At 39.5% G+C, this 24,918-nt stretch overlaps 1 protein-coding gene across 5 annotated transcripts in view; it reads right to left on the bottom strand.

Annotated features, from left to right (window-relative positions):
- COL4A6 (collagen type IV alpha 6 chain) overlaps nt 1-24,918 on the bottom strand; it is a 298,746-nt gene that overhangs the window by 179,187 nt on the left and 94,641 nt on the right. The gene's annotated exons all lie outside the window — the stretch shown is intronic.

Below are 24,918 nucleotides of genomic sequence, written 5' to 3' on the forward strand. Positions count from 1 at the left end.
ATTTGGGATAGAACATAGAATTATGCAAGGATAAGTTTGTGCAGAGAGTGAAAGAGTTCTGGGAAAAAGCCCTGAAGAACATCTACCTTAAAGATCTGTGCAGAGGAAGTAGGGTTCAAATTTATATGGATACAAAGCAGAATGGGACAAAGACTCTGCCACTGGGGAGCTCAAACTTTAACCAGGGATATACATTCAATTAAATTCTATAGGTCTGGTCCTGGCCCAGACACTAGGCAGAAGACACTACTTTGAAAATATTCATGTGCTGTCATGCATGGCTCTCCAAGTACTCTATGAGCATTAATTAGTCTTATCTCTAAAAAGACTGTAAATGACTCCAGTGCAGAGAGTCAGAGAAGAGCTTGCATCCTTGGGAATAAGTGGAATTCACTACATTTTAAGGACATGATCCTTCCCTGAAATACCCAGGGCTGGACTTTTAAATGGGTGATGAATGCAAACTAGGTACTGATAGAGCCTGAGAACTGAGTAGGCAATCCTGGAAACCAGGAGGTGGAAGGCAGGGGACAGGTAACTGCCACCAGCCCATATATTCAATTTCTAATTTGGCCCATCTTCTTCTGTGTTTTAGTACCAGTTCCATGCTGTTTGGTTACTGTAGCATTGTAGTATAGTTTGAAGTCAGGTAGTGTGATGCTTCCAGCTTTGTTCTTTTGGCTTAGGATTGTCTTGGCAATGCAGGCTCTTTTTTCGGTTCTATATGAACTTTAAAGTAGTTTTTTCCTATTTTGTGAAGAAAGTCATTGGTAGTTTGATGGGGATGGGATTGAATCTATAAACTACCTTGGGCAGTATGGCCATTTTCATGACATTGATTCTTCCTATCCATGGGCATGGAACGTTCTTCCATTTGTTTGTGTCCTCTTTTATTACATCGAGCAGTGGTTTATAGTTCTCCTTGAAGAGCTCCTTCACATCCCTTGTAAGTTGGATTCCTAGGTGTTTTATTCTCTTTGAAGCAATTGTGACTGGGAGTTCACTCATGATTCGGCTCTCTGTTTGTCTGTTAGTGGTGTATAAGAATGCTTCTGATTTTTGCATATCGATTTTGTATCCTGAGACTGCTGAAGTTGCTTATCAGCTTAAGGAGATTTTGGGCTGAGATGATGGGGTTTTCTAAATATACAGTCATGTCATCTGTGAACAGGGACAATCTGACTTCCTCTTTTCCTCATTGAATACCTTTTATTTCTTTCTCCTGCCTGATTGACCTGGCCAGAACTTCCAACACTATGTTGAATAGGAGTGGTGAGAGAGGGCATCCCTGTCTTGTGCCAGTTTTCAAAGGGAGTGCTTCCAGTTTTCGCCAATTCAGTATGATATTGACTGTGGGTTTGTCATAAATAGCTCTTATTATTTTGAGATACATTCCATCAATACCGAATTTATTGAGAGATTTTAGCATAAAGGGCTGTTGAACTTTGTCAAAGGCCTTTGCTGCATCTATTGAGATAATCATGTGGTTTTTGCCTTTGATTCTGTTTATATGCTGGATTGTGTTTGTTGATTTGCGTATGTTGAACCAGCCTTGCATCCCAGGGATGAAGCCCACTTGATCATGGTGGAAAAGCTTTTTGATGTGCTGCTGGATTCAGTTTTCCAGTATTTTATTGAGGATTTTTGCATTGATGTTCATCAGGGATACTGGTCTAAAATTCTCTGTTTTTGTTGTGTCTCTGACAGGCTTTGGTATCAGGATGATGCTGGCCTCATAAAATGAGTTAGGGAGGATTCTCTTTTTCTATTGATTGAAATAGTTTCAGAAGGAATGGTTCCAGCTCCTCCTTGTACCTCTGGTAAAATTCGGCTGTGAATCAGTGTGGTCCTGAACGTTTATGTTGGTAGGCTATTAATTATTGCCTCAATTTCAGAGCATGTTTTTGGTCTATTCAAGGATTCAACTTGTTCCTGGTTTAGTCTTGGGGAGGGTGTATGTGTCCAGGAATTTATCCATTTCTTCTAGATTTTCTAGTTTATTTGCATAGAGATGTTTATAGTATTCTCTGATGGTAGTTTGTATTTCTGTGGGATCAGTGGCGATATCCCCTTTATCATTTTTTATTGCATCTATTTGATTCTTCTCTCTTTTCTTCTTTGTTAGTTTTGCTAGCAGTCTGTCAATTTTGTTGATCTTTTCAAAAAACCAGCTTCTGGATTCACTGATTTTTTGAAGGGTTTTTTGTGTCTCTATCTCCTTCAGTTCTGCTCTGATCTTAGTTATTTCTTGCCTTCTGCTAGCTTTTGAATGTATTTGCTCTCGCTTCTCTAGTTCGTTTAATTTTGATGTTAGGGTGTCAATTTTAGATCTTTCCTGCTTTCTCTTGTGGGCATTTAGTGCTATAAATTTCCCTCTACACACTGCTTTAAATGTGTCCCAGAGATTCTGGTATGTTGTGTCTTTGTTCTCATTGGTTTCAAAGAACATCTTTATTTCTGCCTTCATTTCGTTATATACCCAGTAGTCATTGAGGAGCAGGTTGTTCAGTTTACATGAAGTTGAGCAGTTTTGAGTGAGTTTCTTAATCCTGAGTTACAGTTTGATTGCACTGTGGTCTGAGAGACAGTTTGTTATAATTTCTGTTCTTATACATTTGCTGAGGAGTGCTTTACTTCCAACTATGTGGTCAATTTTGGAATAAGTGTGATGTGGTGCTGAGACAAATTTATATTCTGTTGATTTGGGGTGGAGAGTTCTGTAGATGTCTATTAGGTCCACTTGGTGCAGAGTTGAGTTCAATTCCTGGATATCCCTGTTAACTTTCTGTCTCATTGATCTGTCTAATGTTGTCAGTGGGGTGTTAAAGTCTCCCACTATTATTGTGTGGGAGTCTAAGTCTCTTTGTAGGTGTCTAAGGACTTGCTTTATGAATCTGGGTGCTCCTGTATTAGATGCATATATATTTAGGATATTTAGCTCTCCTTGTTGAATTGATCTCTTTACCATTATGTAATGGCCTTCTTTGTCTCTTTTGATCTTTGTTGCTTTAAAGTCTGTTTTATCAGAGACTAGGATTGCAACCCCTGCCTTTTTTTGTTTTCCATTTGCTTGGTAGGTCTTCCTCCATCCCTTTATTTTGAGCCTATGTGTGTCTCTGCACATGAGATGGGTCTCCTGAATACAGCACACTGATGGGTCTTGATTCTTTATCCAGTTTGCTAGTGTGTGTCTTTTAATTGTAGCATTCAGCTCATTTACATTTAAGGTTAATATTGTTATGTGTGAATTTTATCCTATCATTATGATGTTAGCTGATTATTTTGCTCACTAGTTGCTGCAGTTTCTTCCTAGCATCGATGGTGTTTACAATTTGACATGTTTTTTTAGTGGCTGATACTGGTTGTTCCTTTCCATGTTTAGTGCTTCCTTCAGGAGCTCTTGTAGGGCAGGCCTGGTGGTGACAAAATCTCTCAGCATTTGCTTGTCTGTAAAGGATTTTATTTCTCCTTCACTTATCAAACTTAGTTTGGCTGGAAATAAAATTCTGGGTTGAAAATTCTTTTCTTTAAGAATGTTGAATATTGGCCCCACTGTCTTCTGGCTTGTACAGTTTCTGCCGAGAGATCTGCTGGTAGTCTGATGGGCTTCCCTTTGTGGATAACCCGACCTTTCTCTCTGGCTGCCCTTAACATTTTTTCCTTCATTTCAACTTTGGTGAATCTGACAATTATGTGTCTTGGAGTTGCTCTTCTCGAGGAGTATCTTTGTGGGGTTCTCTGGTATTTCCTGAATTTGAATGTTGGCCTGCCTTGCTACGTTGGGGAAGTTCTCCTGGATAATATCCTCAAGAGTGTTTTACAAATTGGTTCCTTTCTCCCTGTCACTTTCAGGTACACCAATCAGACATAGATTTGGTCTTGTTACATAGTCCCATATTTCTTGGAGGCTTTGTTCATTTCTTTTTACTCTTTTTTCTCTAAACTTCTCTTCTCACTTCATTTCATTCATTTGATCTTCAGTCACTGATACCCTTTCTTCCAGTTGACCGAATCGTCTACTGAAGCTTGTGCATTCGTCATGTAGTTCTCGTGCCATGGTTTAAGGACTTCTGTACACTGGTTATTCTAGTTAGCAGTTCATCTAATCTTTTTTCAAGGTTTTTAGCTTCTTTGCAGTGGGTTTGAACTTCCTCCTTTAGCTCAGAGAAGTCTGATCTTCTGAAGCCTTCTTCTCTCAACTCGTCAAAGTCTTTCTCTGTCCAGCTTTGTTCTGTTGCTGGTGAGGAGCTGCATTCCTTTGCAGGGGGAGAGGTGCTCTGAATTTTAGAATTTTCAGCTTTTCTGCTCTGTTTTATCCCCATCTTTGTGGTTTTATCTACCTTTGGTCTTTAGTGATCATGACGTACAGATGGGGTTTTGGTGTGGATGTCCTTTCTGTTTGTTAGTTTTCCTTCTAACAGTCAGGACCTTCAGCTGCAGGTCTGTTGGAGTTTGCTGGAGGTCCCCTCCCGACCCTGTTTGTCTGGGTATCAGCAGCGGAGGCTGCAGAACAGCGAATATTGCTGAAAAGCAGATGTTGCTGTCTGATCATTCCTCTGGAGGCTTCATCTCAGAGGGGTACCCGGCCCTGTGGGGTGTCAGTCTGCCCCTACTGAGGGGTGCCTCCCTGTTAGGCTACTTGGGGAGGCTGTCTGTCCATTCTCAGATCTCAAACTCTGTGCCAGGAGAATCACTACTCTTTTCAAAGCTGTCAGACAGGGACATTTAAGTCTGCAGAGGTTCCTGCTGCCTTTTGTTCAGCTATGCCCTGCCCCCAGAGGTGGACTCTACAGAGGAAGGCAGGCCTCCTTGAGCTGTGGTGGGCTCCACCCAGTTCGAGCTGAGCTTCCTGGCTGCTTTGTTTACCTACTCAAGCCTCAGTAATGGTGGGCGCCTCTCCCCCAGCCTCGCTGCTGCCTTGCAGTTTGATCTCAGACTGCTGTGCTAGCAATGAGCGAGGCTCCGTGGGTATGGGACCCTCTGAGCCAGGCACAGGATATAATCTCCTGGTGTGCTGTTTGCTAAGATCATTGGAAAAGCACAGTATTAGGGTGGGAGTGACCCGATTTTCCAGGTGCCATCTGTCACAGCTTCCCTTGGCTAGGAAAGGGGATTCCCTGACCCTTTGCGCTTCGTGGGTGAGGCAATGCCTCGCCCTGCTTTGGCTCATGCTCGGTACGCTGCACCCACTGTCCTGCACCCACTGTCCGAGAAGCCCCAGTGAGATGAACCTGGTATCTCAGTTGGAAATGCAGAAATCATCCGTCTTCTGCATTGCTCACTCTAGGAGCTGTAGACTGGAGCTGTTCCTATTTGACCATCTACTCATTAGTTCATTTCTAACTACACAAAACAGTTTTTCAATAAGGTTGGTGAAACATGAAATGAAAATAAGTTATGGATGGAATTTATTTTCAGATCTTCTCCAATCATTGAATGATTTTTAACTGATGAACTATTACATTATTCATCCATTAGAAGCAATAAAGTAACATGAGATGGCATTCCTGAAACTGGTTTCCAGTCCTGCTTTATTATTATAATAACTGGCTGAGTGACCTTGGACAACTCACTTTACCTTTCTTGGTTTCTGCTTCACCAATAGCAAAAGAAAATCTCAGAAATTCTTTAAAGTAGGTGTGTGGTATAGTAAATTGGAGTCTTCAGAAAGATCCAGGTTCAAATCTTGCTTCTGACACTTATTAGTTCTGAGCAAGTTTCTTCTGAGCCCCAGTTTCTGCAGTTCCAAAATGGTAAATAATAATTTACCTCACAACAGGGTTGTTATGATGATCATATAAGACAAGCTGAGTGCACAGAGTATCACAGATGTTAACTCCTTTCACTGTCATTTTCCCTTTCAGCTCATACACTATATGATATTGTTCTGTGCAGATGGAAAGTTAATTCCTCCTAGAAAAATGTAACTACCAACAGAGACTAATCATAATCAGGATGCTCAAAGGATACATTTGAGATTACAGAGTCTTCAGCAGCTTTTGTTATGGTGAGATTTCATTTGATTTGGAAAAACTCTTTATGACCATTTGATATTCTTTCAGACCTAGCTAGAGCCTTTGGCTCTTTAACTCCTGTGGGCCACTTTGATGGCTTGTGGTGTGTGGGAAAGCAAGGAAGGTCAAAGTCATGGGTATCTCTGTAGCACCAGACTGAAGATTGTGTGCTTGCTGTGTTCCTAGAACTAATGCTTTATCCCATTTATTATTCACAAAAAGTCACAAAGATGGGTACTATTATTCATATTCTGGGTTTACAGACAAGGAAACTGAGGCTCAGATAGATGAGGTAACTTTCCCAATATTACACAACTAATAAACACTGAATTTTCATTCATTCCCATGTCTATTTTGATTCAAACATATTCTCTTAACTGCTAAATTGCATTGCCTCTTCCTGGAAAGTGTCTGTTTTATAAAAGACACACAGACTTTTGAAATTTTAAAGAAATGTTTTCACTAGATAAATGAATAAACAAAATATGATATATCCATACAGTGGAATTCAGCCATAAATGCAATACAATTCAGCCATAAAAAGAAATGAAATTCTGATACATATTACAACACAGATGAATGTTGAAAAGGTTATGCTAAATTAAAGAAGCCAGACACAAAAGTCCACATATTCTATGATTTCATTTATATGAAATATTCAGAAAGATTAATTCCATAGAGACAAAAGATTAGTGGTTGCCAGGGACTGGGGAGAGAGGTTAACAAGGAGTAGTTGCTTAATGGGTACAGGGTTCCCATTTGGGGTGGTGAAAAAGTTCTGGAAGTAGATAGTGGTGATGGTTGCACAACACAGTAAATGTACTTAATGCCATGAAGTATACTGCTTAAATGGTTAAAATGGTAAAATTTATATTATGTATATTTTACCACAATAAAAATCAATCGATCAATTGATTAATCAATCCATTAGTCCCTGATTTTTTTATGCCTAACTACAGGTTTTGCTCCTTTAAAGCATGATGCATGTCTCCACTCATGGTTAAAAATGAGATTGCACTATTGCAATCAAGCACATAAGCAGAGCTTTGTTTGGTCTGGCCCTAGAATTGGTTATAGCTTTGTAACCATTTAACACTCTGGGATCATTTCCCTTCTCTTTACCCTAACTCCCTACTTTTCCTTCCTTGTTCCTCCTTGGACCTGGAGTCCCCTCTCCCTTTCCCATCAATTCAAATTTTGCCCATCCTTCACAGTCCAGCTGGTCCATGACGACTTTCCTGACTATTTCTTTTCCTCTGCCTCTAGTCAAGAAACAAAGAATGACTGAGGCAGGCCCACTTTATTTTAAAATTAGCATTAAAAGTTAACATTACACAACTGTTTCTAAAACAACACTGGTTCTCAGACCAGTGTCCGTTCTATTAACACTTCAGTGTCTTGCCCAATATTTAGAGTTGTCACATGAATTGGCATATTATTTCACATGTGTATATATGTTCTGAGGGGATTCTGGTCAGGTAGCCTTATTTCTCTGGTAAGACACTCACTCCTGGTAATTCCTATTCCTTACACTTCTTTGAATCACCCACCATGTGTTGGTACATAATAGATGGCCAAGAAATACTTATGAGAGATCTACAAATGCCCACGATTGGCCCCAAAACTATTGCTGACATGTAAAACAGGACAGTGTAACCCATCACTCCACCAGAAAGGAAACATCTGTTTATTCTACTGTATTTTCAGTTTCTAACAAATTAAAATCAGATGAGTTCTTGCTCGTGAAGCCAGGAGCAGAGAGACACCTTTCAAGAAGCAGTAAGATCATATGCTCTGAATCAAAACAGACATGAGAGTAAATTCCAATTCAGTATTTATTAGCTATGTAATCTTGGGCAAGTTTTCTCACCCCTCTGAACCTCAGTTTCCTCAACTGTAAACATGGGGATATGAATAATAGTAAGTACCCCTGTTGGTTTGTTGTGAACATTCAATGAGATAATGCAAGCATTAATGCTAGGTTAATAACCACTTAATACATGTTAGTATTTATGAATATCCATTACTTCCCCAAATCTTCCTAAGGAAACAGTTTATTCATAGTCCTAAGACTTAGGGAACATTCAGCCGAGTTGTATATAGTGTGGTAGGTTCAACGATTTGGTCCTAAATAGTGGTATCAGGACACAAAGATATAGATAATGAGGCTCAATAATCAATTCCAGGAAAATGTAGGCTGATGTCACGATACTGTAATTATGACCTAAGAAGTCCAATTAGCTGGGCCAACCAGAGTTTTTTTTTTTTTTGAATAATAGCAGTGTTCCTAACCCTGAGAACAAAAGTGAGACTTGAAAGAAGTGTTAGTTTGCATCCTGGCCAATGAACAAGGGATCTGCTAGTGGCTTTCCAGCTGATAATAGAGAAATCACTGGGGAGGAATGAGATGGCATTCCCAGTGTTTAACCATAAGAATAAGCCTTTTAATTCTCTAAGCCTTTTGGATGTCTTGGACACATGGTTATTCATCAATTTTCTTCAAACATCTGATTGCCCATGCATGCCAAGACAGCTGCCCACATTTCGGTAGACTGGCTTGTGCCTAGGCATAGGGATTTGAGGTTGAAAGAGTGAAGTTATATGAGATGGAAAAAAGTATAGAAGTCAGAACAAGGAATAGTCTTGGGAATGAAGACTTGTAATCTTTGTAAAAATTAGCAATGCACACATATAGTTCTTTCAGACTGGTCTTGCTCAGGAATCCAAACCTCTGTTAGTATTGCTTGAAGGTACAGAAAGGCATCCGATTTCTGGGATTGCAAACCCACTGCTGGCAGACCGTTGGTTGCTTTCATAATGAACAATCTCCGCTTGAAGGATTAATTTCCTAAGGTCAGGTAGAATGGTTTGTTTGCCCCTTTGGGTGAGCTGTCTCTAGCCCTTCTGTGATATGCTGCTATTCTCAAAAGTCATGCTTAAAAATGAGATTGCACTGTTGCAAACAAACGCATAAGCAGAGCTTTGTTTGGTCTGGACCTAGAATTGGTTATACCTTTGTAAACAAAGGTAAGCACTGATCTGAATATAAAGTTTTGAAAATAACAGCTGAAAGCTTAAATTAGTTAAACTATAGTATGTAAAAGCATGCAGGGAGTGGGCAGGAGAGATGAGATTTTTATTGTCAAGCTGAACTTTACAAGATAAGAGAGAGACATAGGATAGCCTGCTTGACTCAGGCACTTTCAAATGGCTGTCTCTGATTTTTCACTCATACCCAACTTCCCCTGTGGCCACACACCTGCCCTCTCTCCCTGCCAAAAAATGTTGGGAATCAGATCTTTTAATCAGTACCTCTGACTCTGAGAGTTAGTGGGGTTGGTGGGGCAGGAAAGAGCTGAAGAACCTTTCGTGAAAACCAGGAGTGGGCTACAAAGCAGCTCAGAAAGCTAGGCGGAAGCCTGGGGCTAGAGCTCTCTGTAATTTTTGACTAAATTAGACCAACAGCTTCTGAATCCCACATCACATTCCTGCTGGCTTTTAAGTTTATAGAAATAACTCCACAATTAACTGAAAACCAATATTAAGACCTGCACAACGTCCCCTCTCATTGTATTCGATTTTTGGCTGACCTTTGCCCTTTTCATCCTCCTTTCCTTTTTGATCTACTCTTCTATACCACATTTGCTCCCTCCATGGTCTCTTCCTCTTCCTAGAGTAATTAACCTCAGAAATTCAGTTGTTAGCAGCCCAGTTCAAGCCTCACCCTCACCCTCCTGAATTTTGATGTTGTGAGAGCCAAATCCTATTCTTCCACATGTTTACAGATAACCCTCTCTTAACCATAGCTTTCAAAGTAGCAGACAGGTCTCGTGGATGATGGCAATATACTTAGGAAATGAACATATTTTGATCCCAGGGTTGAGAGTTTACTCAGCCCTCAAAGCGCAGAGCGCAGACTTCAGATACCTTTATATTATTCACAGCATCTGTCCTGAACTGCTCTCTCTGACCTGCCTTGCACTCCACCTCTTGGCCTCCTTTTAATCTTTTTGGCTTCTGACCTCATAACTCATTTTCCCCTCTCACAGTCTTGCTTTGGATCTGATTCATGCTATAGCTGTTCTGTTTTTTAGCTATCTTATTTTCTCTGCAATAATAATTTTCAACTCTTCCTCTTGCTATGCTGCAGTTGATTGCCCTAGGTAAACACCTTAGTCGATTCTCCTCCAAACCTATGCCCAGGACCCTGATATGCAATCACCCCCTCTAACCTTGTATAGCTCTTCTTCCTGGAACTCATTTAACACTTACCATATATAGCTCTGTAATGCAGTATTTTCACATTCATTCATTCACTCTATAGATATTTAGTGCTTTTTATGTTAATATTATACTGGGAAAATACAAATAAAATTATTCTCCAGGACAGCATTGGAGAGTTCATTAGAATGTATGTGATGATGGAAATGCTCTATATCTGTGTGGTTCAATTCAGTAGCCACTAGCCATTTATGGCTATTAGACACCTGAAATGTGGCTACTTCTATTGAGGAGCTGAAATTTAAATACTATTTTATTTTATAATTTTAATTAATTAAAGTTTTAATTTAAATGGTCACATGTGGTTAATGGCTACCATGTTGGACAGTGCAGACTCAATGTATATACCTAGAAATGGACTTGCTTAGTTGAAAAGCATGTGCATTTTCAACTTTACTATATATTAGCAAATGTTTTCCAAAATGATTGTCTGTGTTACCCCAAAAATGTAAACAAAACTTAAATATTCAAGAAGAAATGAAAATATCACCAAATTATGATTATAGGCATATAATGGAGTACTAAATAACAGTTAAAATGAAAGAAATAGAAATATAATATAGATGAATATTAAGACATAAATGAAATGAATGAAAACAGCAAGCTGTAGAATGATGTTTCATATTATTTAAATAAGGTTTAAAAACACGTAAAACACTCTTATGTTTCTGAAAAATGCAGTAAAAATATAAAGACATATATAGGAATGCCAAATATCTAAAATAGTTCATTAAAAAATAAAGTTATTTTTCTTCCAGGAACTTATAATCTACTAGTGGGGGGTGGAATGGACAGGAGGGCAGGTCAAATTTATATATTTACACAAATAACTATACTTTATAAAGGCCATGAGAGGAAAAAATGCTTTAGAAGTTTATGGAGGAAGCACTTTCATATTTGTGTTTGTGTATTTAGAAAAGATTTTAATAATTTAAGGATCAAGGCTTGGCTTGGATGCAGTGATTCAGACAGAATGGGCAATAGCTGCTGTATCCTAGGGTTTGTAAGTCTGAATGAGAGTCATGCAACAGGGGATGTATCTGAGCTTTCTGCCATTGAACCTACCTAAACATCCATTGGGCTATGTCTTATTCATCCTAATATGCAACAATGCCTTACAAGTACACAATAACATAAATAAAATTTAGAATTTATAATAAATACTACAAAGGAAAAGAAAAGAGTGCTATGAGAAAGATTAATGGGAAAGCCTAAATTAGATGAGTATTCAGGGATGGTCAGCCTCCCTCACTAACGTTATTTAAGCTAAGATCCGATGTAGTAGTTAGCCACAGAAACATATGGGAGGAAGAACATGTTAGACAAAGGGAAATAAGCATGGACATAAGCAAATATGCAGGTCTTGAGTTGCAAAAGGGTTTGGTACAGTCAAGGAAATGCAAGTGTAATTAGAATGTAATAAGCAAGGGAAAAGATGGGTTGAGTTGGGGCTAGAGATGGAAACAGAGCACACCACACAGAATCTTGTGGGCCATCTTGAGAATTGTGAAAGGCAAGTGAAGGGTTTTAAGCAGAAGCATTTACTTGAGCAGACCTGCATTTTGAAAAGATCATTTTAACTGCTCTGTAGAGAATGCACTAGAAAAGAACAGAGACCATTCAAGATGATGTAGCTAGAGATGATGGTGGCCTGAAATATGAGTGGAGACAGAGAGACAAGGGCAGATTAGATAAATGTGATACGAGATAAAAATCAATGAGATTTGGTGTGGAATTGAATATGGAGGGTGAGGGAGAGGAAGGAATCAAGGCTGATGGGCAGGTTTCTCCTTGAGCAATTGAGTGGATGGTAAAACGATTCACTGAAATAGAGAACAATGGAGAAGGATAAGGTTGGTTTTTGTGGGAAGGGAAAAAGGGGACACCTTGTGTTGAGTTTAAGATACCTTGAAAACATCCAGGAAGAGCTATCAGTAGACAGCTTGGTTGCAATAATCTCCTAATTGATGTCCCTCCATTTCTTCTTTCCTCCCTACAGCAGCCAGTCATCCTTTTAAAACATAAGTTGATAATGTCTGTCCTCTGCCCCCAATCATTCAAAGACTCCGTATTTTACTCAGAGTAAAGGCTAAAATGCATACAATGGCCCACAAGACTCTACAAGATCTGCCCATTCCCTTTTTTAACATTCTAACATAATCTACAACTCTACCTCTCATTGACTTCATTCTAGCCTCTTTGCTAAAACATACCAAACTCCCACTGCAGGGCTTTTGCATTAGCTGTTCCTTCTGCTTGGGACATTTTTCCTCTAGATATTTACAAGGCTAATTTTCTCATTTCCTTCAAGTCTTGGCTCAAATCTCCCTTTCTCAAGGAAGCCTATCTTGACCACCCTATTTAACATTGCAACACCCTTCCCAGGACTTTCAACTCCTTATCACCCAGCTTTTTCCTTTATACTATAGCACCCATGACTTTCTAGTATACTATATTACTTACTTAATTTACGTATTTCCAGGCCGGGCGCGGTGGCTCAAGCCTGTAATCCCAGCACTTTGGGAGGCCGAGACGGGTGGATCACGAGGTCAGGAGATCGAGACCATCCTGGCTAACACGGTGAAACCCCGTCTTTACTAAAAAATACAAAAAACTAGCAGGGCGAGGTGGCAGGCACCTGTAGTCCCAGCTACTTGGGAGGCTGAGGCAGGAGAATGGCGTAAACTCGGGAGGCGGAGCTTGCAGTGAGCTGAGATCCAGCCACTGCACTCCAGCCTGGGCGACAGAGCGAGACTCCGTCTCAAAAAAAAAAAAAAAAAAAAAAAAATTATGTATTTCCTTTTTCTTCCTTCAATGTAAGTAAAATAAAAGTTGTTTTCTGTCTGCTTTGTTTAATGATGAAGCCAAAGTGCCTATAACAGTGATTGGCACACAGTGGGCACTCAATAAATGTTTGTTGAATGAATGCATGCAAAAGTGGATCTGGAACTCAGAGCAAAGGTCTGGTCTAGAGATGTAAATTTGGAAGTCATCAGTATATATGGGATCATTAACTTTGGAAATGCTTAAGATTGACTAAGATATAAAGAAAAGAGAAGAGAGCCTAAGGCCAAGCCCTGGGTGGACTCTAACATTTATAAGTAAGAGGAAGCTAAGTCACTAAAGTAGAGTAGGAAGAAGCATCCAGAAAGGCAGAAAGAGAGTACACAACTTTGTCAAGTGCTGATGAGGGATCCAATAATAAGAGGGATAAGAAGTTACTACTGGCCGGGCGCGGTGGCTCAAGCCTGTAATCCCAGCACTTTGGGAGGCCAAGACGGGCGGATCATGAGGTCAGGGGATTGAGACCATCCCGGCTAATACGGTGAAACCCCATCTCTACTAAAAAAATACAAAAAAAAAAAAAAAAAAAAAAAAAAAAACTAGCCGGGCGAGGTGGCGGGCGCCTGTAGTCCCAGCTACTTGGGAAGCTGAGGCAGGAGAATGGCGTAAATCTGGGGGGCGGAGCTTGCAGTGAGCTGAGATCTGGCCACTGCACTCCAGCCTGGGTGACAGAGCGAGACTCTGTTTCAAAAAAAAAAAAAAAAAAAAGCCGGGCGCGGTGGCTCAAGCCTGTAATCCCAGCACTTTGGGAGGCCGAGACGGGCGGATCACGAGGTCAGGAGATCGAGACCATCCTGGCTAATATGGTGAAACCCCGTCTCTACTAAAAAATACAAAAAACTAGCCGGGCGACGAGGCGGGCGCCTGTAGTCCCAGCTACTCGGGAGGCTGAGACAGGAGAATGGCGTGAACCCGGGAGGCGGAGCTTGCAGTGAGCTGAGATCCGGCCACTGCACTCCAGCCTGGGCGGCAGAGCAAGACTCCGTCTCAAAAAAAAAAAAAAAAAAAAAAAAAAAGAAGTTACTACTAAACAGGTATATGAAAAGGTGATCAACATCATTGGTCATCAGAGAAATACAAATCAAAAGTACAGTGAAATATCATCTCACCCCAGTTAAAATGGCTTTTAACCAAGACAGGCAATAACAAATGCTGACGAGGATGTGGAGAAAAGGGAACCTTCATACACTGCTGGTGAGAATGTAAATTAATATAACCACTCTAGAGAACAGTTTGGAGGTTCCTTACAAAAAAACTAAAAATGAGGCCAGGCACAGTGGCTCACGCCTCTAATCCCAACACTTTGGGAGGCCAAGGTGGGCTGATTGCTTGAGTTCAGGAGTTTGAGACCAGCCTGGGCAACATGGTGAAACCTTGTCGCTACAAAAAATAGAAAAATTAGCCAGGCATGGTGGCTTACGCCTATAGTCCCAGCTACTTGGGGAGCTGAGGTGGGAGGATTGCTTAAGCCTGGGAGGTCGAGGCTGCAGTGAGCAGTGTTTGTGCGACTGCACTTCAGCCTGGGTGACAAAGCGAGACCCAGTCTCAAAATAAACTCACAAACACTAAAAATGAAGTTACCATACGATCCAGCAATTCCTAGGTAGATACCTCAAAGAAAGAAAATCAGAAAACTGAAGAGATATCTGTACTCTCATGTTTGTTGCAGCGCTATTCACAATAGCTAAGATTTGGAAACAACCTAAGTTCCATCAACAGATGAATGGACAAAGAAAATGTGGTACATACACACAATGGAGTACTACTCAGCCATAAAAAAGAATAAGATGCTGTGATTTGCAACCACATGGATGGAATTCGAGGTCATTATGTTAAGTGAAATAACTCAGGAGTAGAAAACCAAATACCACATGTTCTCACTTGTGAGTGGAAGCTAAGCTATGGGTATACATGTCATACAGAACAAAGGAAGCTCAGAAAAGGGAGGGTGGGAGGGTGATGAGGAATGAAAAATTACCTATTGGGTACAGGGTACACTGTTTCGGCAACAGGTACACTAAAAGCCTAGACTTCACCATTATACAATTCATCCATGTAATCGAAAACAGATGTAACTCTAAAGCTACTGAAATAAAGTTTTTTTAAAAGAGAAAAACATTTTTAAAAAGAGGTAGAGTTGTAGATTACATTATAAGAATAACTGCTCTGTTTCACAAGATTAGCATGAAGATCAAATGAAATGATAAGTTATGTAATAGCTGGGTCATATTTCTCCAGCAGGAGCCACCAAATCTTAGAGACAGGCAGGAGATATCTATTGCCTTTCCACTGCGGCAGGTGGAGCTGCCTGGGGTATGGGTGAGGGTTTGGATGAAGTGGAGTTACGGGAACTGAGGTTGAGATCAGACCCACTCAGCTTCTATAGGCTGCATAGTGATTTGTGGCTGCCCTCAGCCTTGCACAGGCCTTTTAACTTACTCTCAAGCTAAGACTTATGGGTTGCCAACCCTCATAATTTCTCCAGGCGGAGGGAAGCTCATTCTATTTCCCTGGAAGTTGTCCCTTTTCTTCTCTTCCTTCATTCAAAGTGTCACAGCCTCCTCTGGGGATTGCCTCTCTCCACCCTATACTTCCTATAAATCTTGGCCATGGGTTTTCAATTTATGCTAACAGCATACATGATAACACTTTGGAAAAATCTGATTTATAGGCATTATTATTGGCTGCTTATTAGGGGCACAGCAGTGTGGTAGTTGCTGTCTTAGATGAACAAGACTTACTTGCCCACAAGAACTGTGCATCTCGTGGAAGCAAAAATTATACATACTCATGCAACAAATATTTATTGAACACGTATTATATACCAGGCATTGTTCTAGGCCTCTGGGATATATCAGTGAACAAAACATAAAGATCCCTGCCATCATGTAGTTTATATTATTTGAGAATACAGTGAACTATAATACACACACTATGATACAGAATAATGTGTTAATTGCCATAAGTAAAGTACAACGACAATTCTGTGTGTTCAGATTTAGCAGTACCTGGAGAAAAAACAGCACAGTGCAAGGGGGTGAGCATAAGTTTGGGAGTGGACCTGGATCCAAGTCCCCCTTGTGTTACGTTATTAGCCATGTGCCTTGGATAAGTGACTTAACTTTGCTGATCCTAATCTTTAAAATGTGGGTAAATGATACATATCTTAATAGGGCTTTGGTAAGAATCTGTGATAAACCATGCAGAACAGGCCCAGAACACTTAGTTCCTTTTTCATTCTACTCAGTGAACTCCACCTGTATCTCATTCTTTTAAGATCTTCAGATTTTCTAACTAAGGGTCTGAAAAATAAGCAAAATATTTAACATCTCTGAATCTCAGTTTCTTTATCTGTGAACTTGGGATTATGATAATTACTCCCAGGGTCAAGAGTTAAATGAAATGTATGAAAAAGCTTCTAACATAGTTCTTGTCTCATGGAAGTCATCAATAAATGGTCATTGGCTTCATTTATTCTTCTTTCTGCCTTGCCTAAGTCACCTACATAGACTCATACCCAGTGTCCAAAAGTGACTTAAAAGTTTCAATTACCAGGTGTTTGCTGATCAAATGAACTTGGCAGAGATACTGTGAGGATTAAAGGAGATGTGGTACTCATGTGCCTGGCCCAGTATCTACACATAAAAGAGGTTCATATTATTTGTTCCTGAGAAGTTTAACTGAGAAATTATTCAAGTCCAAGACACCATGAGTGATTCAGGAGGACTAGTCATATTCCCCCAAAATCATAAGACTCACTTTTCTGAGAAAGCAAAACAGCAGAGTGGAAGAAACAAAATAAAGGTGGAGTAGGAGAGAGGCAAGAAGTACTCAGTAGGTAGAAGTTGGGAACTTGGCAATAATTAAGAACCTTTTGAAATATATGGCTGTTAATTTCTGCAATTGTGACACTAATATTGAGGCTATGTAAAGACAAAAAACTGCTTATCATCTAGAGAAACACACTGAAATACTTATGACTGAAAAAGTATTTGGACATTTTTATTGTTGGACATTTTTATTTAAATCACATTAAACTTTTAAATTTGGGAATTTGGGTACTCTGGCAGTAATCAGGTTTTCTAGCAAAACATGCATGGCCCAATTGATACAACGCAAGCACATAAGCTTATTTAAAAAGTTATATTCTAGCCAAGGTCATTCTCCAATTCCTATCCTATTCCAATCCAAACACACACTACTAATTCAATTTATCAAGATTTATTGAGCATCTACTATATAATATATATAGTGTATATATACATATATATATGTCAATTCCCAGCCTTTGTACACACACACACACACACACACACACACACACACATATATATATAGGAATTGACATGGTGCTCATAAGTGACTCAATTCAATTTAACAAACACTTGCTATGTGTAAGTCACTAAAATATGACTTCTGTCTTCATGCCATCTAAATCAGGGGGACGGAACTGTGGCAAGATCTGAGATGTACAGACAATGATATAGGGCATTAAAAAAATGATTGAGATTTTCAAGGTCTATTTTTGGTTGGATGGAATGTCTAATTACAGAAGAAACGTTGCTGCTTATAAAATGGTCCTTTTTTTCAAGGAAAAGCATAAGAAAATAAACATTACTAAACAAGAATAAATATCCCTAGTCATAGAGGCATGTAAGTTTGGAATTAGAGATGAACAGGATTTGTGGATTGGAAGAGATGTGAAGTTCAAGATTTGATTTTGCTGATGAATTAACTATTGGTTGAAATGGCAAACAAAGCAGTCATTATCCATATAAAGGATAATAGTAAATAATAAATGTTCAGAGTAACTGAAGCAATAAAAAAGATTGCAATAAAATTTTGGTTTTTCCTTTCCATTCCAAATTAGGTTGAAAATGAACATAATTTGCCAGCTATTTTTGGCTGCAAAGGCAAAAAGCCAAAAAAAAAAAAAAAAAAAAAAAGGCAGTGAAGAAAGGAGGGGTGAGCACTGGGGAGAGTTAAGTTGCGTGCCATTTAGCACTTCTAACCATTAACCAAAGGTAACCCAATCAAGCACCCTGGAAGTGTAACAATAGTGAAATTGATTAGACAATCTTAACTATTATCAAATGGTAGGGATAAAATACAATTGCATATTTTTTTTCTTTTCATGAATGTTCTGCTTGTAAAGATCCACTTTACTGGTTGTAGTTAGTAAGTACTGTTTCTATTTTGTCAACCCCAAGAATAAAATCAACTCCATTTCAAAAAGTAATGTTTCTCACAGGCTCAGATCTGCATTCAAAGTTCCAGGACAGGACTCCATGTCTAAAATCAGCCCCTCAAAACACCCCAAACATTAGTTTCCACTGAGAATGTACTTACAGGCAGAAGTTGCATCTGCCTTTCACTTCAAGGAAACAAACTAAAGCTTTAAAAAACCCTTCATATGGTAAGGTAGTGATCCTAGCCAAAGAACAAAGCAACCCAGGATCTGTCTCCTGGCCACCAAGAATAAACAAGAAAGAGGGAACAGCTTTACAAACAAAGCAAAAACCAACTATCCTCCCTTTCTGCTTTCTTCATCCAACTTGGCAGAATCTCAGAGTTTTCGGAAAGATTTTGGAACATAAAAGATATGTGCTTAAGATAAAACTTGAATTTTGCTGAGACTCAACACTAAGGTCCTTCCAGAAGGCTTTTTTTTCCCTGATGTTTCAAAAAGATACTTTTAATTTTTTTGAGCAATTTAAGTCATATATTAAAAGCTATATTATCAACAATTCATTTCCAATGAGTGATTATGAGAAAAAAATGCTTTAAATTAAAACAATATTCTATGATCAACAATCATTTGTTTCTGATTCAAGATTCTTTGATTTCAATTTGACACATTTATTTGCCACTAGGCTTTTTGGGGTTCAGAGAGTTGCTTCATAAATCATGTCCCTATGTAAAAACCATATCCATTTTCCTCCATCAAGAGCAACAAGACATTTACAGGAAAGAATTCAGATGTAAATTCAAATATTTGAGTGGATATGATTTGTATTTCCATTTTATATAGAAATTAACTGCACTTTATATAGAAATTAACTTCATCTGACCCTGTTACCCAGATGGATACTAACCATGGGTGGGGGACGAATGTTCTTATGTTACTAATAGTCTCTCCAGCATGGATTAAGTGTCTAAACTAAGCTAAACTAAACATAAATTAAGGTAGTACACATCATAGACATAAATAGTAAATACCTATTCCTAACTACTGACTCTCAAGGTAGGGTTTTATTTACCTGGTTTTGAGTCCTCCAAGCAAACAAAAGTTGCTCTACTTGTTTTTAATCCATACTAACTAAAACTTCAAGTACTATGTTCCCTCCTCAAACTTTCCCATCCCGTAAGACTTCATTAACCAAACAAATCTGTTTTCAGATGACTTTTAGTATGTAAAAATGAAGAGTGGATCTCACCACTCATCATCCATAAATAAAACAAAATTACCAAAACAGTTGAAAGCTGAAATAATTTCAGTTTATCTAAATAAAACACATGTAGTCATCTTCTGGAACTGACGGAAGGGCATGAGTTATAGCACCATCTGGAATTGTGGACAAGGCAGATACATGTTCAAGCTTAAATTAATAAAAGCTGAGCAATAGCTAACAACCCAAGCATAGGAGATCAGCATTAATGAGATTAACTCTTAGACTACTGTACATTTTCTTAACCTTACAAAACCAGGTGTGAGCTTTTTATCCTTGCCACTTATGCAAATGACGTGCATTTAATGGAGTGTGGTACAGTATGGCTGACAGTGACGTTTGATAAATACAGGTGGGGCTAATGCAAATTTTGTGGGTTGGTGATTATTGCCCTGGGTCAAGAGATTTGGGAGGAATCCATGATCAAGGCTATAGTGGCACGCTGCCTCCAATAGCATGATGTTAATTTTCATCATCTTTGTCACAGATGTGGAGCATTTGCCTAAAATAAAGTGATTCTCAACTCCGGCTGCACATTAGAATCACTTGGGGGAGCTTTGAAAAATCCCTTTGCCCGGGTCCCACCGCAGATAAATTAAATCAGATTGTCTGAAGGTGGGACTCAGGCATCCACACTTTTTAAAGCTCCCCATACAATGGCAATGTGCAGCCAAGGTTGAGAAACACAAGTCTAAATGTGATTCACCAGGATTTGAAGCAACACAATAGGGGAAACCAGAAACACCCCTGCACCCCACACACCGTGGCACCAACATTTAACTGGAGGGTGGGCTGGCTCCCCTGCATGGGGAACACTACCTTGCCCACTGGAGCCATGTGGATACTGCCTTCCCCTTGGAGAATATAGCCATCATTTAATGAACATAGAATTTATTATGTGCCAGGCAGCGTGTGTGAAACGCTTCATGTGCTGCTCTGTTTCATTTGATCTTTACAACATCACCATGGAGAATATATTATTATTTCCCTTTTACTAAGAAGGAAACCGAGACAGGACAGGTGAAATGATTTTCTTAAAGTCACTCAACTAGTACTCTTAACTCCTCTGAAATGAAAAAAAATACTGTCTTTCACAAACTGTCCAGAGGCCTAGGCTCTCTTTTGTTACACTGTTTTCCCACCAAAACGGTTTCTTCTCTTTGGAGAGAGCCTGACAGCCTACCAATAAATAATGAAGTATACCAAAAATATCAGCATAAACCCACGAAGTATCACCCATTTATACAGTGGTATGTAAGTAAGTCCTCACTTAACATCATCAATAGGTTCTTGGAATGTGTGACTGTAAGTGAAATGATGTATAATGAAGCCAATTTTACTCTAGGCTAATTGGTATAAACAAGAGTAACAAAAGTTAAGTTCCTACAGCATATATCCGGTCAAAGCCACCAAACTTCTAAATAAAGACCCAAAACACTTCTAATATTAAACATTTAAATAAGTGTGAGCTATACATAAATTTCAGAAAAGTTAATAAGAACAAGAAAGAGAATTATTTGCCCAATTTTTGGTGAATCGGTGAGTGACAGCGGTCATAGTGATGGTGGATCAGGTCAAGATATAAATGTTTGCAAAGTGAAATCATAAGGCGCACCTCCTGCCACCCAGCAGTTCCAGAAGAATCACAAATGTGGCAGCTTGTTGAGCGCTTTCCTATAGTGTAGTTTATTGTTATGCATTTGTATGGTTATCATATAGTTTACAAATTTTTATTTTCAAATAATTTGTATTCCTTCATTTAGTTATTTTCCAACCCGCTAATTCTAGCTCAGGGTTGTTGGTTGCTGAAGCCCATCCTGGCAGCACAGGGGGCATGCAAAGTGAGAACCACCCTGAACAAGATGCCATCCCGTCGCAGGGAGCACTCACACACCACCCACTTACACTAGGACAACTTAGGAACCTCATGTGTATAGGTGTGGGAAGTGGCAGGAAAGCACAGTACCCAAAGAACCCAGGCAGACACGAGGAGGATGTGCACCTTCCACATGGACAGTGGCCCTGGGGAGAATCAATTTTTTTCCTCATTAACATTTTAATGAAATGGCTTTGAATAGGACCTGCTGTATATACAATTTACCACACGTTTAAGCAACTCCCAATTAAGAGCTGCATTTCCCAAACATTTGGTGATTATCTGTCTTTCAATGTTGGCCTTCAAGAAGGGAACTGAACTCAGGAACATGTCAGAAAAGGATCTGTCAAATCCACATTTGAGACTCACAACCAAAAGCAAAGATTCCAGAGGGGTCAGTTACTTTACCTTACCTTCTGGTAAGTCTTATTGGCCACTATTCCCCAACTTAATAATGAGCATCTACTTCAGAAAGAAACATTAGTTTCCCAGAGTCAGTCATCTAGCATTGTTATTATGACTGGTAAATTTTTCTAGGGTATTGTTTCACAAAAATCAAGACTGAGGAGAGGGAATGAACAAATTCCATTTCTAACAGCACCCCACTGGGCTGGACATGTGTGAAGGATGGATGGCCCCAGGATACCAGATCAGACTGTTGTATGGTGAACTGAAGTGAGGCAACCCCAAGCAGGGAGGGCAGAAGAAAACCCATTAAAGCAGCTCTGAAGCCCCACTTCAAACAATGGGGTTGAGCTGCAGGCAGCAGGAAACAAGCAGCAGGCAGGCCAGGCTGGCTACAGCAATAAGGGAGTGTAGGAGGGGGTTGTTTTCTGAGCTCCAGGATGACCTCAGGTCTCAGAGGCAGAGTCCCAATCAGTCACCATATCCGCACAGCTGCAATTGTAACTCAGAAACAGTCTTTGTGTGTACAGTGGTCTATGGAGTGGAAAAGGCTGAGACTGTCACCCTGGTCTTTTTAGTCCCATCTGTACTTACAGATAACAATCCCCATTAGCAGTATTATCTTCAAATGCGTGAAGAGCATCAGCATAAATATAGCTAACATACCATTTCCGTGAGTATGAATAGAATGGCAGGACCTGTACAGGGAAGATAATAATCTTGATAGCTTTTCATTTTGCAAATGGATTTCCTTTATAGTAGGGCTATATTTTTTGGAAAAAAATTATATCTGCATATAGGAAGAGAAAAAACATTAGAAATATGTACACCAGCCGGGCGCGGTGGCTCAAGCCTGTAATCCCAGCACTTTGGGAGGCCGAGACGGGCGGATCACGAGGTCAGGAGATCGAGACCATCCTGGCTAACACGGTGAAACCCCGTCTCTACTAAAAAATACAAAAAACTAGCCGGGCGAGGTGGCGGGCGCCTGTAGTCCCAGCTACTCGGGAGGCTGAGGCAGGAGAATGGCGTGAACCCAGGAGGCGGAGCTTGCAGTGAGCTGAGATCCGGCCACTGCACTCCAGCCCGGGTGACAGAGCAAGACTCCGTCTCAAAAAAAAAAAAAAAAAGAAAAAGAAATATGTACGCCAATATGTTAGCCATGTTTACCTCTGGATTTTGGAATAATGGATTTTTTTAAAACCTAAATTATTTTGTTTGCATGGGTTTTCTAAATTTCCTAAAATAAATATGTGTTCTTTGGGTTACTTTTATAAGTTTTAAAACTGTTTTTTTGGTTGTTCAAATTAAAAAAAATAAAAACAAACAACTTCTTCGGAGTACTTTAATTTATCCTCCATTTCAAAGATATCAATTGAGACAAGGGATTAGCATTTCTAAAGACAGAGAATGACACAATATATTCATATATCCTTTGGGGGGAAAAGTTCTATAAATAAGTCACAAGAGGACCTTGGCAAGGGCTCAATCCCAGTAATAGAACCAGTCCTAAACTCTAAAAGAAGAGTTGGCGAGGATACCAATTCTATTGAATTTCAGAATCCTGGCATATAAGAAACACTCATCTTTTTCTTCACCATCAGAATCTTAGCTTGGAACAATACTCAGGGTTTGGTTGTCATTCTTTATGAGGATAGATGCAGTGGTATCATAGAGTCAGCTCACACCAGCTTGAGGCAGTGGATTGTGTGCGTCTCCTCCCAACTCAGCATCCAGTGCCATGACATGGATAAGTTGAAATCAGCCTTGGTGGGAATATTTATACCATGGAAATTGACAAAAGCTACAAATCAGGGCTTTCCCTTCCTCCCACAGAGAGCTGATTGTTAAATTTTCCCTCTAATTCAGCTGAGTCATTGTTTGTTTGTCGGATGCTTGAACTGGGCAGTGAAAACTTTTCGTTTGTACCAAAGCAAAACTATATTGCTGTAAAAAATTCAGAGGTTGCAGTCAACCCAAGTTTAGCTCTTGGCTTTGCCATCAGTGAGCTGAGGTATTTCACTCCACCACCAGGCCTCAGTTCTTTTATCTCTACTATGAAAGGATTACTCTGTGATGTCTAAGGTCCCTTCTAGACAGAGACAGCTTATGATACTGAACTGGAGAGGCAGTGTTGTGCAATAATTAGGGGGCTCAGACTTTGGAGAAAAGATAGCCCTTGGTTTTAGATCTTGGCTGTGCATTTATTAGCATCTGTGGGACCTCAGGCAAGTTACCTAACTTTTCTGAGCCTTCATTTCCTCATCTGTAAAATAACGATAATAATAATACTTCCCTTATAGAGCTGTCATTAGGATTAGATGAGATCATTCTCAGCAATCATAGTAGCAGGCACCAATAAATGCTTGCTGTAATTATTCCTGTTCCCACTTGTCCCTGACCCAAAATATGTCTTAGAACCATAGGGAAATCTTGATTTGCTGAGATCTCCATGAGATGTTGCCTTGGCTCCATTAGATAGATGTTGTATTCTATTATAGATGAATCAACACCAGAAATAGTGGTAACAATTCCTGCAAAATAAATACAGATAATAGAAGGGATATGGGGGTTTAACATTTATTTTCCTCTATGCTAGGCATTTTATACACTATTTATCTTGTCTAATGCACACACTCCCTAGGTGAGCCACATGTTTTTCTGTTTGTTTTGGTTTTGTCCTTTTTACAGATGTGGACACTGGGGTTCAGAAATGTTAGCTAACTTGCTGAAGGATCTAAAGCTAATAATTGGCAGAGCCAGAAATCTCCAAAAAAGACTGCCCAGATACCACTGATGGTGTTGGGAAATTATACTTTTTCAGAAAGACAAAGATGGGAGAAATTCTGTTGATCAGAGGGCAGAAGGATAGATGAAAAGGAACTCTAAAACAAAAATGCTATCATAAATTGAAAAATACAATCTGCAGTATATATGGGGTAATGGAGTAGTGGTGGCTAAATTCAATAATTTTCTACCAAAATTAGCCTAAATCAGGAATAATATTTTGGAAAATTCACAGTTTCATCTTTTCCCTAAATATTTTGAG

Source organism: Rhinopithecus roxellana, chromosome 7, assembly GCF_007565055.1.
Source record: "Rhinopithecus roxellana isolate Shanxi Qingling chromosome 7, ASM756505v1, whole genome shotgun sequence".
Taxonomy (NCBI): domain Eukaryota; kingdom Metazoa; phylum Chordata; class Mammalia; order Primates; family Cercopithecidae; genus Rhinopithecus; species Rhinopithecus roxellana.